Consider the following 18,303-nt stretch of genomic DNA (forward strand, 5'->3'; position numbering starts at 1 on the left):
CATGGTGGCTCCTGGAGCGACAATCTTTTTTTTAACACCGACCCCTATGACAGGGGCGGCTCCTCCGCTAAGGCAGAGGAGCGTTGCCCCACTGGCTTTTCCAAAAAGGAAAAATAAAATGATAATAAAGTACAATACGTTATCATTTTATTTTTCTTTGTATGGTGGGGCGGAGCTGGGCTTGAGAGAGGGGGCCGGAGGAGGGCTATGTGCACACAAAGTGCACAAGTCTTTTGGCCGACCGTATTCGGCAATCTATTGTAAAATGCATGAGCTGCAACGATTAGGCTAATGAACACAAAGACCCCCACCTTCTTGCAATACCAAGAATTGTAAAATAGGCCCTAATACCCTAGCATGATGCACCTAAAGAGAGCTAGGTGTTACAAACCTATTTTGCTGGAACCATATTCATTAGAAGCGCCCCCCCCCCCAACCCTTGTTACCTTGGAATGAGGTCTCTAGATCAGACTCTGTGAGGACCCAAAGGCTGGGTCTGCATCAAGGCGACGTGTAGCATAGATAGCATTGATGGCATCTGGTAGGATTCCCTCTAATATCCTTGTCTGCATGAGATGTACTTATACAGATCTTGTAGGACCCCTGATGCAGGTATGTTCCCAAACTATAGATATGAAGGCAAGCTTGAGGCGGCGATTATATAAACGGTTCCCTCCAAAAGTACATCATGTTCCTGTCACACGTAAGTGGGAAAGGGACATGATGTGAATACCTACGTATATCACTTGTCTTTGACGCTGATAGTGACGTCTTCACAGAGTGGCACTGATAACATGAAATCAAAACATCTATAACTATAAACATAGCAGCTATCTTGGAAGAAATAATTAAATAAATGTGCTAAAACAGAGCAGGCTAAGTAGGTTTAATGTCACTAGGTGACAGGGGCATTGGTCTGGAAGCCAGAAGGCTAAGTGAACTCCTGATTCTCAATAAAAAGGAATAGGATCCACTACACCCTCCCCATTGCCAGAGCAAGTATGACACCACAGTGGTGACGTCTGAACTAAAAACCAACTAATATATTACTAAAATACTATTAAAATCTAATTAGAAACTAGTTAAAAATAGCTAAAACATACAAAGAGACACACTATCGACCATGAAAATTTGAGCAAGCTGAAATTAATTTGATCAAAGTCAAGCATATAATTATGCAACTTTAGAATATAGTCAATGGTCAAATCTATTTTCCAATAGTTGTGATCTTGAAGAATGTCTCTGAAATCATCAAAAGGAAGGGCATCCAGGAATTAATCCACATCGTCGGATGTCAGATCGATGACAGGATTAGCAGATGGGCTGACGGAGTAGAAGTCTCAAGCAGCCTCAAGCACAGGATCACCCATGAAGGCAGCATCATCCAAAGTGCCTAAAGGATCCAGATAGTTCACCGAGGATGGCTCATAAGTGGCCTCGCGGATCAGCCTCAGTTTCATGGGGCATGACTGTGAATGAACCCTCATCGGGAACACCAGCATCTCACGGTCCACAGGAGGCACTGGCGGAATAGCAAGGCACACCGAAGGTAGACACTCAAAGGCACCAGGTGCAATGAAAGACACGTTGAATGCACCATAGGATCTGTCGAAACCACAATAACCAATCATGCTCCAAGTCCTCCAGCAACAGAACACCAAAGAACTACATCATGTGGTCACGGCACAGCTGTGCTGGTGGTAGTAGCTCCATTACTCTGCTTAGCTGGGAGGGCCCAACCGCTGCGTATCATTTCACAGCACAGCAGTATCCCGCTGATCAATGCCAAAGTCACAGGAAAGCTGCCAACCACACTTGAAAAGAGTAAATAGATGGCTGAAGGAATGACTCAAAAGACAGTCTGGAAGATGGACATAAATCCAGACCCAACAGCCTTAAAGAAGTGCACAATCCCTGTAGTGCTTGCAGCATTGAATATTCTGGATACCAGTTATCCAAAGTGCTTGGGGAAGTTGGTATTTAATGGGGATTGTATCTCGGCTGATGATATTGCTATTTGGAGAGTATACGCCTCTCTTGCTGAGGTCAATGCAACTTGTTTGCTCAGCTTGTCATAATTTACATTAGTAGTATCAATGTGAGGCCACATTTCTGCTACTCTTATCTGTTGTGTGGGGGGGAATAGAACACGTCCGCAACATGTTACAATCTTAGAAACTGAAATTGCGTAGGCAATTCCTGGTCTTATACCGCAACAGCTCTGTTCGTTCAAGACCACATAACATCAATTTGAAAGTATATGAAATGCTGGCCTAATCAAAGGGACAGGCGGACCCTTCAGAAAACAGGCCCATTTTGAGACCCCTGCATTGCAAATGCCATGAATGGACACCTGTTTGCAAATCATTTAATGACTTAACAGTAGTCTCACATTCGCTTTCACTGAAAAAGACGTCTGTTTCACCGTTCAGACATTTATATTCAAAGGGCAACTCCCACTCTTCTTTAATGTAGCTATCACCCAGGCCGCTTATAGCTGCCCACGGCAAGTTGTTTCAAGCATTTCATAAAACAAAGGGTGGTAATGGGTGGATTTATAATGCCATGTACGAGCTATAATGTTGAAGGACTTTCTTCAACAGTGAAAGGCAGCTTTTCTAACTTTTCTATACGAAGCATGGTGAAACTCGCTTCCCTTTTAGCCATTGTCTGTTGTTCCCTGGATAAATTAAAAGCAGAAAACAGGTCACTACTGTTAATGTATTTCCATAGAATGCAGCCATTCTTCAGAATCTGTAGTGTCCAACCTAAATGCATGATGAAATGCAGTTGACTTTGTCATGGTGTAAAAAGGACATGTCATTATGAATGATGCCCATCACAGATGACACTATGTTATTAAGGGAATATATTCTATTGGACAGAGTATTCATGCCATTATCAACAACAGCTAAAGCTTTTTCCAAATTTTCCTTATCTATCTGCCTTAAGCGCGCAGCCATTTCCATTTGAGAAAGCTTCCAGATCTCATTGTATACGGCATACAGGAATCGTTTAGAACGTGGCTTTCTAGGACCTAGCAAGACATTTTGTGAGTCTGTTTCTTCAGATAGCGTATTAAGATGTTCTTTAACTTCTGCTAAGGTGTTAGTCTGTAACCATTGTTGGCACAGTTTACCCACACTGTATATGGTTACTATACCTGAGTATTGACCCGAACAAAGCGAGGGTCCGGCCAGCTAAACTTGAAACCCCCTGAGGAATTAACAAAACGTGCCTGACACCCATTTGTGTCCATTGGCCAAAATAACCACCCGCCGTGACTGGAAAGTGATAAATTATAGGTACCAGCCTGAACCTTTGCATCTAGTTCTTCCTCTGTGATATTTAGGAAGAATTGCCAATTGGTGAATTTGGCCGGGTGGGGGTGGTACTGGATGCATTCATTTCCTTCATTTTTGCTAACCCTAGGCAGAATATCTGCTGGACTGTGTTGTTTAAAAATATAATAATTTGAACAGGAATAAGGCATGCTCTAAACAAAGCTTCCCTACCCAGAATTTGCCAATCTTGTGTTCCCCATACACTTTTTACATCAATAGTGCTTTTCCAGTATTTGTATCCTTCAACTGCAAGTCGTGAAACAAAGGAATCTGAATAGATCTCTTTAGTGTTTGTTAGCAAAAATGTCCTAATTTTAGAAGGTGGTAACTAGAAGTAGTATGATTCTGCATTTTTAATGTCATGCGCAAAAAAGTATGTGAATTTATCTAAATAATGCTTTGGGCTCCCCACGGGCGGAGTTGAACAGTGTTCCCAATGCTCGGTGCAGGTAGTAATGTCCCCAGTTATTGTAACAGAACATTTCCCCATAATTCTGTGCGTTAGTGTATACATCATCACTTTCAAATACTGTATAATCTGGCAGATCAGCAAGCATTGAATCAACTGTTTTAACATCCCAGTCATCCTAAACAGAATTTGAATGACCCCACTAGGCTTGTGTATTTCAAATTGAACTTTAGACCAAACAATCCCATCTGGAATTGGTACCACTGAAATGTTCACAAGGGACAAGTCTCTTCTGACCTTATTTGAGGAAAGATATGGAGCTAGAACTCCCTCCACTGGCTCAACAGAAGAGCATTCAGGAAGATAATGACCATTTATAAGGAGAAAGGAAACGGTCATGAAACCAATCCATAATAGAAAGGCAAGCAATATCAGAAATATCCACAGATATTTCCATGGATAAACTAAATAGTTATTTTCAAGCCATATGTACAGCTTACATGGCTTTGAAACATTTTCAGTTGTAGGTGCGGATAAAGTTGAAGAGACGACATCAAGGTCGATGAAATAACCAGAAGCAGTCTCTGTAAACACAGGAGCCGGCCTTTACTTTTGGATGGATCCACTTCGCGTGGAGGTTCATAGTAGACAGTATTGTCAGTTTGTGTTCCCTTGGAATAGAAAACAGCCACATCTTGGACTGTTGTTGTCGTCGGTGAAGGGGTAACAGGGATCAGCAAAAGCTCATTTTCTGTGCTCCCCATGCTCAAGGAGGTGTTTGTAGAATTGTTGTACATGCTGGTGTAGTTAGAAGAGTTGTTGTTTATTCTTTGAAGAGGTATGTCCTATTGGGTAGTGAGAGGGAACCGGGAAATACCCAAGGGACCTCTGTGTGTACTGTGCAGGATCAGCCACATGATGTAGTTTGATGTTGTCGATGGAGACAAATCTGTTTGGTTTAGAGCCTGTCAGTGGTGGTAAAATGATTGTTCTGGTGCCTTGTAACACCAGGGCTGGGACTGGTGCTCTGGAGGATGAGCCAAATTCCTCCTTTACAGCAATCTTCTCATGAACCTGATCCTCGACTTTAGGAATCCAGCCTGTAGAAGTTGTTGGCAAATCCATTATTCCTAAAGTGGCAGCACTGGTGGATGAATTATTATCATGAAATTTGCTGAAGCTCCTGTAAGACAGTGAGATGTTCATTTATGTCAAAAGGTGTGTCTGCTGCCACCAAACCAGGACCATCTAGATCTGGGACATACATAGGTTTCCCAAAGAAGACCTCATAAGGAGTGCGTCCTCCCGAGGACCGTCTTGGCAGATTATTCAGTGCTCTCTGGACACCGTATAGGTGATGAAGCCAACTGGGACCTGAGCCTAATACTCTAGCCATTGAGGACTGCTTTAGATCTCGATTCCTCCTCTCCACAAACAAATTACCCTTGGGATTGTAGGGTGAGGAGTAATTGAGTTCAACACCCATCATCCTCATGGTGTCCCTGAGTGCCTTAGAGGCAAAAGCAGAGCCCTGGTCTGAATGGAATGCTGCAACCTCATACCTACTGATACAGTAAGTCTTTTATAACAATTTGAGCGTCAGCCGACCACTGTAGCCATACCCACAGGAATCTAAAGCAAGAATCTACAGCAACTAAGATATACTTGTGTACACCATCAGGTTGTAAAGGACCACAATGGTCCAGGTACACTCATTGTAGTGGCCTATTGGACTCTAAGAGGGATGTCTGTGGTGGGCATTTGATGTTTGAGCTCTTTATCTGCTGGTAAATGTCACAACAAAGAACAAATTGCTTGGTCTGTTTGTATGGACCCTGCCACCAGAAGCATTTGTGCATGAGTGTTATTGTGGCTGCACAACTAGCATGTGTACAGGCAACACCCTCATGCACTACTTTGAATAGATCTAATCTTTGGTCTTGGTTGGGGATCACTCGATCTCCAACACCAGGATTTGTTGCAAAGGCAACATACTGTGCACTGAGGTGGTATGAATATTTTGTAGGATATGCTTTTGGGAGAGGTTTGCCTTCATCCGAAGGTTTCATGGCAGCCTGTTTTTCATTATCCAATCTTGTATGTGAACAAATCACTACAGCAACAGAAGCCGTAGCTAATGCGGATTTGGCCACTTAATCAGCCAAAGTGTTGCCAATAACGTGTTCTCCTACACATTGGTGGACCAATGTATGGACTACATGAGCACTAGGTAGCTTATCCTTAAATTCAGCTACCCCCTGAGTTCTGTGATTTATGGTGTTCCCCTTTGAGTCTCTCAACCCATTCAAACACCAATGATTAAGATAATCATTGTGGACTGAACACAGTAGTATGAACCACAGACAATCAATGTGAGTTGTCCTGAACCCGTATGTTCTAGCACTAGGAAAAGTGCTATAAGATCATCAGCTGTCTGTGCTGTCCCCCATGGTCTGCGTGTAGGTATTGTGAGAGTGGAATATACCATCCTTCACCACGCTGCTCACGGCTGCACAAGAGGCTGAATACTGATGTGTAGTGCCTACAGCTGGTTGTGCTGAATCACCAGTGTAATAACTGTATGGTATCTGTCAAGTGACAAGATGTCAAGAGGTGCGGGATACTCCTGTTTGTAGTGGAGAATTTCTTGTTTTTGAAGTATTGGATCAAAGAGGTCATCTACATCAGTGGAAGTCAGGGAGGTTGCCCATTGAATCCAATGTGGATGTAGTGTTTTAGCGTTAGGAATGCTAGCTTTGACGGCCTTTAAGGCTGGCATCGTGGTTATGACAATAATGCGTTTCCCTTAGGCAAGTGTCCTCTCCTTGATAACAGCCATCTGTACTGCAGTTAGATTTTTTTCAGTAGGTGCGAAGCATTGTTCTGCATTGGACTGTGATTTATATGCTATGGGCATCGTGTCACCTTCATTAAAGGTGGCATAAGTGAACCCACTGGCATCAGCAATTATTCTGATGTCCAAATTTGTTTGGTTATCATTGGTGTGTAAGTGTTTTGCTTCTAGCATATCCTGTTGCAATCCTCTAAGGATGCGTGTGTGTTCTACTATCCAGTGTCTACTTGATAAATCTGGACGTATTACGTCATGGAGTGGCTGGATGCATTGTGCATAGTCCGCAATGTATGTTCTGCCAAATTTGAAGAGACAGAGTAAAACCTGTCATTTCTTGATGGTATTTGGTGGCTGGAGTTGAGCACATTTTTCTAGAAAGTGCAGGGCCAGGCTCTTACCCTCATTTGATAGCTCATATTCCAGGAACAATACACTGAGAAAAGGCTATTTTAGTTTTCCTAAAACTGAATTTGTAGCCAAGGGCTGACAATCCTAGAACGATCCGATCGACCCGGGCAAGATGAATGTTGAGGTCGTCATCTATGAGATAGATGTCATCCACATTATACAGCTCCTCAGGGTCAATATCATGCAATATTGATGTTACACAGGTGGAAAACAGCCCAGGGCTGTTCTTATAGCCTGGGGGCAAACAACAGAAGTGTTTTTGTGTTCCGAATGAGAATGCACTCCGGTCCCGACTTTAATGTGCTAAATTTTGGCAGAAAAAAACCATTGGAGATATCCAAGGTTGTTTTGTATTTTTTACGCACTATGTTGTTAAGTAGTGCTGTGCTGTTTAAATTTTGTATTTCATATGTATGTTTGTGACTGTTTAAGTGTCTGTAGTCTAAGACTATTCTATCTGAATGGTCTGGTTTTGCAACGGGGAATAACGGGTTATTCATTGCAGATACACAGGGCTCAATTACTCCCTGGTACTCTAGCTGAGTGATGGATCTCCCTCACTGGAGCTTTGGATTTTTTTTTAACAGGATATTGGTGCTGATGCTGGGGCGTGGACCTAATCGGTATTACATGGTAAGGAGAATCCTTATCCCAGCCTACATGGTTGCGGTATATCACTGGTGCCTGCGCTAAAGCCCAGTTGACTGCGTACGGTCGTTTTACCGCTTCTGGAACAAGATCAGAGAAAGACGGTATAATGACATCTTCCCCATGTGGGAGCTTACGGACGTGTTCAGGAGGCCAGTCTCTTTTGTTCAATAGAATATCACAACTAAGTTCATCACAGAATGTTACACTAATTGTGCGCTCTATATCTCCCTCAATTTGGATATTTAAATCATAAACCCTGTCGGGTGGGAGAACCCGCCAGTCCGCAGTCTCAACTGCAATAAAGTCGCTAGTTGCTGTCGCATCCAGATGATCTTTCAGACCCTGGCAACATATCATGACTTCTGCTGCGCTATCCAGCAGGGTCATTGTCCACGTCTTGTTCTTCAGCAATGTTCTCAAGTTTGCTGGCATGTTTAATTGAAATTGCTGCCACCTTTTTGTACGTATGTATGTATGTATGTCATATTTATAAAGCGCATTCCGACTCACACAGAGCATCGAAGCAATGGTATAGAAGGTGAGGAAAGAGGGAAAAGAGACAAGAGATAGAAACCTCCCAAAAGAACAGCCGGAGGAGAACGAGAAACTTAACTAGGGAGAACAGGCCACAAACCAAACAGAAGCTATCGAGGAAATAGCCATGTTTTGGCCAATTTCCTGAACCTTAAGTAACAGGGTTCTTGCCTGATGTTCAGAGGCAACGAATTCCAGCATTTCACGGCAGCCACGGTGAAGGCTTTATCACTACCTTTGGCTTTATGAGTGCGGGGGACCTGGATTCTGTTGGCTTTGGAAGACCTCAGATTTCTCCTAGGTACATGCCAACAGAGCCTGGTGGTGAGGTAACGAGGACCAATCTGGTGAGTTGCTTTATAAGTCAAGCAGAGTGATTTAAAAATAATACGCTGAGCCACTGGGAGCCAGTGCAATTGTTTGAGGCTTTCACTAACGGATGCCCACTGCGAGAGGTTAAGAACGGCTCCAGCAGCAGAGTTCTGGACCAATTGCAACTTATTGATCAGCGCCTTATCCAAGTTAAGGAATAAGGCATTACAATAATCAACTTTAGACATGACCAACGCTAAAATAGCTGAGACTCTCCATTCTCGCTGGAGATAAGGAAAAAAAATTCTAAGCATTTTAATAAGCCAAAGGCATGTCTTTAAGGTATGATTTACCTGATTTTTAAACAATAAATGATCATCAAGGAGAATGCCCAGATTCCTATTGGCCGTGGTGGGAACAGGGAGGGTGCCACAGTCTAAAGGCCACCAACTTGAGTTCCATAACTCCTTTGCCAGCCCAAAACAGAGAATTTCGGTTTTTGTGGCATTCATTTTCAACCAGTTAGTCTTCATCCAATTACTAACTGCTTGCATGCAGTTATTGAACCAATCCACAACCTCCTCCCAGGGCCTTTTAATTGGGATGATGAGCTGAGTGTCATCGGCATAGGAGGTCGGGATAAATCCGAAAGATCGGATGAGATTTGCCAACGGGGCAACGTACAGATTAAACAAAGTAGGACTTAAAGAAGAGCCCTGAGGAATCCCGCAAGGTAATAGATAAGGCGTGGATCTAAAATTGCCACAGCTTACAGTAATCCATCTGTTTGTCAGGAATGATTCCAAGAGCTTAAGGGCTCGCTCTCTGATCCCTACTTGACTAAGGCGGGACGTCAGTAGATGGGGAGAAATGGTATCAAATGTTGCCGATAGATCTAATAATACTAAGATGGCCGCTTGACCCTCATCAACCAATCTCCGAATATCATCAGAGGATGAAATCAGGACAGTCTCAGTACTGTGCGCCTTTCTGAACCCATGTTGAGAGGAGTCAGATGCACCCACTTCCCCAAGAAATTCCACCAATTTCTTATTCAAGAGTTTCTCTAGAATTTTGGCCAGAAAAGGAAGAAGCGCTATTGGTGAGTTATTTAGATCCTGGCTATCGCCATCTGGCTTCTTCTTCAGGGGAACCACTGTAGTCTCCTTCCATAAGGAAGGATACATTCCAGAGTCAAGAACCTCCTGATAGATGGGGGCTAAGGCCCGAGCCATCAGGTCAGGGGCCAGTCTAAAAATCGAGGGGGGGCATGAATCCAAAGGGGAACCTGACTTTATTTCTGAAATCATCTTGCAGATGCTATCCTGAGTTGGAACATGAAAGTCAGATAAGACTTTACAGCTAGCTCTAGGGTCAGAGGACAGCACATAGGGAGGTTCCCTAGAAGCCTCATGGGGAGCAACATTAGTGTGTATATGAAGGATTTTGTTCTCAAAGTGCCTTGCAACCTTTTCACAGAACTCCTGAGAATTTTCCAGATCCGATGGCCTACAAGGAGTGGATAATGTTTTTATCACTTGAAAAAGTTCTCTGGGAGTGTTTAGCGCCTCCTTAACTTTAGCAGTATAAAAGTTGGATATGGCCTTGAAACGCACCGCTTTGTAAGCATTAAGGGCGGACTTTAATGCTGCCCTTTCGTCTGGGACTGGGTTCAGTTTCCACCGGTGCTCCTGTTGCCGGTAATTTCTCTGAAAAGTTTTAAGTTTGCTCGTAAACCAAGGTTGACTAAGCTTCTTCCATTTACAGGGCCCCAAAACCTTAGGAGGAGCCAATTGGGCCATGGCTGTTTCAACACCTTGGTGAAAGATATCAAGCAAGGGCTGAGCCAACTTATTCGCCCTGTCCCAACCCTCTTCTAAGGCTGGAGCTAGTTCTTCCACTGTGATCTGCCTCCATGGCCTCTACTTTATTCTCCGTTTCGTACGAAACAGAGAGATGAGTGGAACCAATTTTAAAGCTTAACAAATGATGATCAGTCCAGCTTAACTGAGTATTAGTTACAGCCAACTGTATGGAAGTACGGGCGGAAACCCCATCTAATATATGTCCCGCGCTATGGTTGGCTGTTGAGACTCTAAGAGTCCAGTCCAAGGCCTCCATAAGATCTAAAAACTCCCTAACTACTGGTTTGCAAGTCTCATCAAAATGGATATTAAAATCTCCTAAGATAATTGCTTAGGGGGACAAAACCATAGGTTCTATCAAATTGACCCAAGTTTGAACAAAATTTGTAGGAGAGCCCGGCGGCCGATAAATCAATAAGCCCTCCAGCAAGATACCATTACTGTTAGAGATCTTAAAAGCCATCAATTCACACGTTTCAACAGTGGGACCAGACCAAACGCATGTGAAAGTAGCCCTGCAGATAATGGCCAAACCTCTGCCCCTACATCGGGGTCTATCTAATCTGTAATGTGTATACCCTGGAGGGGAGGCTGCAATAAAGTTGGGATCTGATTCTATTCTACCCCAAGTTTCTGGTAAAAACAAACAGCCTATATGCCAAATGTCAAGCAACTCATAAATTTCCAACTTATGCTTGGGAAGAGAGCGGACATTATCCAAAGCATATTTTCTTTTTAAATTGTGTCTTTTGTTGTGGGGACTTGTCTTCTTTCTTGTCTGAAGATCACTGTAAGTCTTTCTTCTGTTTCACATTGTCAGGATGTTGCTATGACTGTCCCACTCTCTCGCTACGTCTATCCGGTGTGTCAGTATATCTGTCAGGAGCTTTTTATATTTTTTCTATGCCTGAAATTATATCTCCTTTTGGAGTTCTCTGGGTGTAGAGAGTCTGCTCTTTGACTTCCTCTATCTCTATTTTGTTTTTGTTTATCCCAGCACCTTTTCGAACCCTCCTGTGCTTGTTTGGTACCTTTCTTAGGGGTGGTGCTTTGAATTTCAGGCTTTTTCAGCTTGGCTCCCAAACTATCCTTTCCTATACTAGTATAGGTATCGGGAATATTTTCGGTAGTTGTTTCTCCTGTTCCTGTGACGCTGCGCTCTACTGCGGCATCCCTTGTTCAGGCTGCTGCCCATGTTTTTGTGTTTCTCTTTTTGAGGCGCGGCCTAGAAAGCACATTTCGTGCTCCAGGTTGTGCCACTGCCTAAGCCTACCTCCCTGATATTTTCCCTTACTTACCTCTGGGGACTATCCTCTTCTTTCTTCCTTTTCTCTTCTTCTTTTCTTCCAGCTTCGTTTTTTTCCTTGTTCTGGTGTCCATGTTGTCCTTCTTGGTGTTCTTTTTCCCAGCATGTCTTTTTTCTTTTTTCTTTTATACTGATACTTTTTCCTATTCGTTTCTATTCAGCCTTTCCCAATCCAAGATGTTGTCACTGTTTCTTCCTGTTTTTCACTTTCTGTTTCTTGGTATATAAGCCCTTCAGTTCTTGTCTTCCTTGCGTTGCAAACACTTCCGCTTGGTGGTGATCCTCGCTCCTGTTTCTCTGTGTTTTCTCCAGTTCCTGTCGCTCTTTGCAAGAGATTATTAAATTTTTTCCTTTTTTCGTTATTTCTTTTCTTCTTTTTCAGGAGTTCCTGTGTAGAGGTTTTTTCACACATTTTTGATTTGTTTTCCCTCTGTGACTTCTTCTGGAGGGTACGGTCTGCTTTGGCATTCCCAGTCAAGCAGCATCGTGGCTACTAGAAAGGGTCGCCCCTATCTTGGTCAGTCCAGAACCAGTAGGAGACCGGGTGCTCCTTCAAGTTCTTCAGCCAATGTTGGAAAGTGACGTGCAGACCGTGACAGATTGCTCCGCCAAAAGAATCAGCAATGTGAGACAACCATGGAAGGACCACAGGATGATGTTGTAGAAAATACACAAGCTATGCTTCATACAGTGCAACAATAATCTCAAGAATTACAACAGTTGCGGGATGAGAAAAGCGCACTACGACAAGTCTTGTCTTCCCGCCCAATGGATTTACCTCTGGTGTCCACCTCGATATTCCAGAGATCCGCATAAGATAAAGGAATTTCTGGACTCTTTGACAGTCTTCTTTGCCTTTTGACCGATACAATTCTCATCTGACAAGGCCAAGGTGGGTTATTTAATCAGTGCCTTATCTGGCCCCGCACTAGCATTTGCGACCCCCTTCGTCTCTGCAGAAGATCCTGTCTTAAATAACTATCATGCTTTTTAAAAACTTTTCAAGCAGATGTTCGAGCGACCCGGGTTGGACGCAGCTGCTGAAGAAGCATTATGTGATATACAGCAAGGCGATCAGGATGTCTTACAATATATAACCCGCTTCAAACAGTTAGCAGCTAAAACGACTTGGGTGGAACGCACTTTTAGAACCCTGTTTCGCCGTGGAATTCGAGAAGAAATAAAAGATGAATTGGTACATTCCACTCAAGCTAGATCTCTGAAAGAACTGATGGATCAAGCAATTAATATAGAGTATAGATTGCGGGAACGTAAGATGGAAAAACGAAGAACTTGATTACAGTACCAGCCTGGAGTACTCCATACTACAAGCCTACGATCTGACGAAGTCCATCTTGAAGCACCTAGATTTACAGAGGAAGAACCCATGTAGATTGATCTGATCCGTGGTCCTTTATCCGACTCAGAAAAGGAGGACAGACGGTGAAAGGGTCTTTGTCTATATTGTGGCAAAGCTGGTCTTCTGATCCGCAGTTGTCCTGTCCGGCCCTCCAGGCCTTCGGGAAACACCAACTCCCACCCCCTTGTGAGGAGGAAGGGGGTGGGAGGAGCATAATTACCTTCAATATGTTCCTCCAGAGAGAATTTTTCTGCCTTGTTTATATTACCTGTTATGTTACAATGTTCACAAGGTCAGGAAGAGCAGCTTTTTGCTCTATTAGACTGTGGAGCCAGTGGTATATATTTGGATGAGACCTGGGCCAAAGAGAGAGGTATTCCACGAGTTCCTAAAGAAAAGCCGGAACAAGTACACACAGTTGATGGTTCTCCTTTAACCTCAGGACCAGTGGTGGAGTCTACACTTACTCTATGTCTGCATTTTGGTAGGCACCAGGAAACATTACTTTCAATTTCATATCCTCTCCAATCCATACTATAATTTAAGGAATACCCTGGATAACTCGGCACAGCCCTTATATCAATTGGGAAATGAAAACCATATCTTTGACATCTCAGTTTTTCCAACAGAATTGCTCCTCCACAAACTCTTATTGGTCCCCCAAACGGTTAAGTCTTTCTCCCAAAGATAATAACTGCTCTATTAATACGATACAGAGAGTACCTAGTTGTTACCAGGAATACTATGATGTCTTCCAGAAGCCTAGCAAGCCCGTCTTACCTCCGTATTGTGTCTTTGACTGTGCTCTTCCGTTGGTTCCGGACGAAGTGGTTCCCTTTGGTCGGATGTATTCCTTGACGGAACAGGAAAAGTAGGTACCTAAAGAATACTTAGATGACAGTTTACAGAATGGTTTAATCGCCCAGTCCTCATCTGCTGCAGTGGCTCCTCTTTTCTTCGTACCCAAAAAAATGAAAGATGTGCGTCACCGTGTTGACTTTCGCTGATTCAATAAAATAACAATCAAGGATCGTTATCCCTTATGCTTGATTAGGGATATACTGGGCGCTGTCCAAGGAGCTAAGACGTTTACTAAACTGGATCTAAGGGGTGCCTATCACTTCTTGCGTATCAAAGAAGGAGATGAATGGAAAACAGCCTTTCGTACTCCATTTGGTCACTACGACTATCGAGTCATGCCATTTGATCTAACCAATGCACCCCCTATATATTCCAACAATTCATGGATTCTGTGTTTTCTGACTTATTGAATCATAGTGTGGTGATTTATCTGGATGACATCCTATCCTAATATACTCCCGTACTCCTGCACAGCATACTGAACATATACTTCAGGTTCTGGAATGACTCAGACAGAATCAATTATATTGTGAACCAGAAAAGTGTGAATTTAACAAGACTGAAGTACAGTATCTTGGGTTCTGCATCTATCAGATGGGAATAGCTATGGATCAAGACAAAGTTCAAGCCATCTTGGACTAGCCCTCTTCCTCTTCTGTTAAAGAAACCCAATGCTTCCTATGGCTCTCGAACTTTTATCATCCGTTTATACAAGACTTTGCCCATCAACAAAGTTTTATGACCAAGACTATCAAAAAAGAAAATCTGAAGAAGGGATTTGTCTGGACTGGTAGTGCAGAAAAGGCCTTTCAAGATTTAAGACGATCCTTTACCCAAGCACCTACATTGTGACACCCAGACACTACAAAAAAATGTATAGTAGTCACTGACGCTTCTGAGAGATCCATTGGTGCAGTCCTACTTCAAAGACAAGAAGACGATGGGTTGGAACATCCTATCTTTTACCTCTCCCACATACTGACAGAGGCAGAATGTAATTATTCAGTATTAGAGCGAGAATTATTTGCTCTCAAGGTAGCCTGTAAAGAATGGAGATATTTTTTAATGGGTACGAAAGAACCATTCGAAGCAAGAACTGACCATCGTAATCTACAATGTCTTAGGAGCTTCCAGTGCCAAAACAGCCGTCAAGCAAGATGGCCTGCCTTTTTCAGCCAATACGACTTTGTTATAACCTACATTCCCGGATCCCAGAAATTAGTGGCTGATGCTTTATCCCGTCGTTATCCTGAAAGCGCCAACACCTCCTCTCCAAACATGATCGAATCCAGCCGAACCATCAGGGTCACTCAGTCCTTTCTTGATCGTGTTAAATCTGAATAGCAGTACCTTCCACTAGAAGAGTGGAATAATTTGAATCCTCAACTACAAAAGGATCAGGACTACCTCTATTATCAAGACGCTCTCTTCTTGCCTACTAAGAAGGTACAAACCGAGGCATAACAAATGTGCCATGATTCTCCAGGAGCTGGGCGTCGTGGAGTTAAAAAGACCCAGGAGCTGCTTCTACGTTCCTTTTGGTGGCCTACCCTTAAGAACGATGCTGAAACTTATGTAACAGCATGTCCTGTATGTGCCCAAACCAAGATACCCCGAACCAAGCCAGCAGGATTATTGATGCCCTTACCTGTTCCCTTAGCTCCATGGCGCACCCTGTCTACAGATTTCATATGTTCACTACTGTCTTCTTCGGGTAATGATGTCATCATGGTAACTGTTGATTCCTTTACTAAAATGGCGCATTTTACAGCCTTGAAGAAGTTGCCCACAGCTCCTGAAATGAGTTGTATATTCATGCGGGATATTTTTCGCCTCCATGTCCTTCCACAAAAGGTCATTTCAGATCGAGGACCATAGTATGTGTCACGTTTTTGCAAAGGTTTTTGTGCCTTACTGAACATTGATATATCACTTTCATCAGGATTTCATCCACAAACCAATGGTCAAACTGAACATTTGAAACAAGAACTCCAACAATATTTACGTTGTTTCTGTAATACCACTCAAAGTAACTGGTCGGACTTCCTTTCTCTACCTGAATTTTCCTACAATAATACGGTGCATAGCGCAACTGGATCAACACCTTTTCGTTGCACCTATGGTTTCCATCCTAAGGCTTTTTCCACAATTCCTGGTAGATCTCCTCCTGTTCCTGCAGTAACTTCATTTGCACGACGAGTACCCATATTCAGGACCTAATCCATACCACCCTATTGGCTTCCAAACAGACTATGAAAAGGAAGGCAGATCGTCAACGTCAAGTGACACCTTCCTATCAACCAGGAAACAAAGTATGGCTTTCATCTAAATTTCAGCCCTCTCACTTCTCACAGAATAAGTTCAAGCCCTGTTTTATGGCCCTTTTCGGATTCTACAGTTGTTGAATCCTGTTGCTGTTGGGTTATGGTTGCCTCAAACTTGGATGGTTCATCCAGTCTTTCATGTCTCACAGTTAAAACCTTTCATTCCTGATCCGTACCACTGACGTTTTCAATGTCCTCCTCTTCCCCTATTTTGCCCTTCCTGGTGAACTTGGTAAAGAGGATTGTTGAAGTGGTGATTAGTAGTCTAATGTGGGGTGTGAGTTCCCGGAATCATGTGGAGTTGGACGAGCTATCATCAGGGAAGGAGTAGTCATTAGGTTCTCCCAAAAAGTCAACAAGCTCATGGAAATTGTTTCTGGTCCAATTCCCTGCACTGTACGCACACCTTTTCTTACTCTCAACCTTCCTAGTAGGACACCAGTGCCGCGTCAGAGATGGGAGGGGTGAAGAGCCATAGATCAGCAGTGCTTCTGGAGGACAGGGCTCTTCCACATTTATGCCTGTCAGATTGGTCCCACATGTCGGGTTTCATTGAGTTGCATACAGCACAATCAAAAAAGAGGGCATTGAATGTCAATTTAGTTTTCTCTGTTTGCTAAAGACTTGAGCTTAACTTTGAGTCATACATGCATGTATGACCCAAGAGATTGCATTCCTCTCCAAATACTTCTCTGCCACGGGATAATTGAATATCCTGCAGATATTCATGGGCATACAATAGTGCACCTTAAACTCCAATCTTAGTACCATTATTCAAACAAATATACTTCAAGTCAACCAGCTGCCTTACAGTATTGTCCCATCCTGTCATATAATCAATAATAATTCTATTTGAAATTGGTACATCCATTCATTACATATTATCCATTTCTAAAATCAATATCATTATGCCATTCCATCATTTAAGCAAAATCATACCTTTTGGAATTAATGCTTTATTATGAAATCATAACATTATAAATATCCTCGGGGGTATGACCTAACTACTGTGATGCAAGCCACCTATAATCATGTGGTTTCAGGACCCCCAATACAGCATATAGTAAAATTACCATGACATTATTGGCAAATTATCCAATTTAACCAACATGAACATAAAGTTCCTCATCTTGGTTCAATCCCCACGGATGTCTGCTATTTAATCGAATTATGTACTCTGATTCAATTTTTCTAAGAATCCGTTCCCTGTCACCCACCCTTGGGGTCAGCAGGTCCCTGTCAATTCCAAAGAACAACATTTTATCAATGTGCCCTCCATGTACCTGGCCACAGTGGCGTGCCACCGGATAGTTCACATCATTATTTCTGATTGCTCGCCAATGTTCCAAAATTCGTTTTTTCATTGGAAAATTTGTACTTCCCACATATCGGAGCCCACATGGGCAACAAATTACGTATATTGCAAAATCAGAATTACAATTTAAGAATCTTTTAATCTTGACTTCTTTACCCATAGGTAAAGTATACGTTTTACAATTCACACTATTTTTGCAAGCCTTACATCTGGCACATTTGTAAAAGCCCTGTTGACTACCTAAGAAAGTCTCTTTATTCTTATTTAAATAACTGTGTACCAACATGTCCTGCAGGGAGCTACTTTTCTTGTATGTTATTCTTGGGTAAGGACTTACAATTTTTCCAATCACCCTGTCTGTTCTTACAAGATGCCAATATTGTTTTAAGATTTTCATCACTTGATCTGAAAAGGCACTGTAGGTGGTGATACATCTCAGGGTATTCTGATTTCCTTTCTTACCTTTGGGAACTACTAGACTCTCCCTTTGTACCCTTGCTGGTTGTCGCCAGATGGAATTTGCTAAGATGAATGTCATAAACTTTGACTGTAAGCCCTGAAGAAGTCCGTAAGGATGAAACGCGTTGGCTATGGCTAGTTTGATTACCATTTGAATCTATATATGGACAATCACACCATAAATTGGGCTAAGGCCAGTTTGATTATCACTTGAATGTATATATGGACAATCACAGATGAACTAATAAAGGAAAAAAAATCTTTTTAAGAAGATCTGACTGGTGGAATAATGTGTCATATG

The 18,303-nt window shown here is 42.7% G+C and overlaps 1 protein-coding gene across 8 annotated transcripts in view; it reads left to right on the forward strand.

The window, feature by feature from the left end:
- Positions 1 to 18,303, forward strand: part of CADPS2 (calcium dependent secretion activator 2) — a 1,861,089-nt gene that overhangs the window by 399,557 nt on the left and 1,443,229 nt on the right. The gene's annotated exons all lie outside the window — the stretch shown is intronic.

This window comes from Pleurodeles waltl, chromosome 4_1 (genome assembly GCF_031143425.1).
Source record: "Pleurodeles waltl isolate 20211129_DDA chromosome 4_1, aPleWal1.hap1.20221129, whole genome shotgun sequence".
Taxonomy (NCBI): domain Eukaryota; kingdom Metazoa; phylum Chordata; class Amphibia; order Caudata; family Salamandridae; genus Pleurodeles; species Pleurodeles waltl.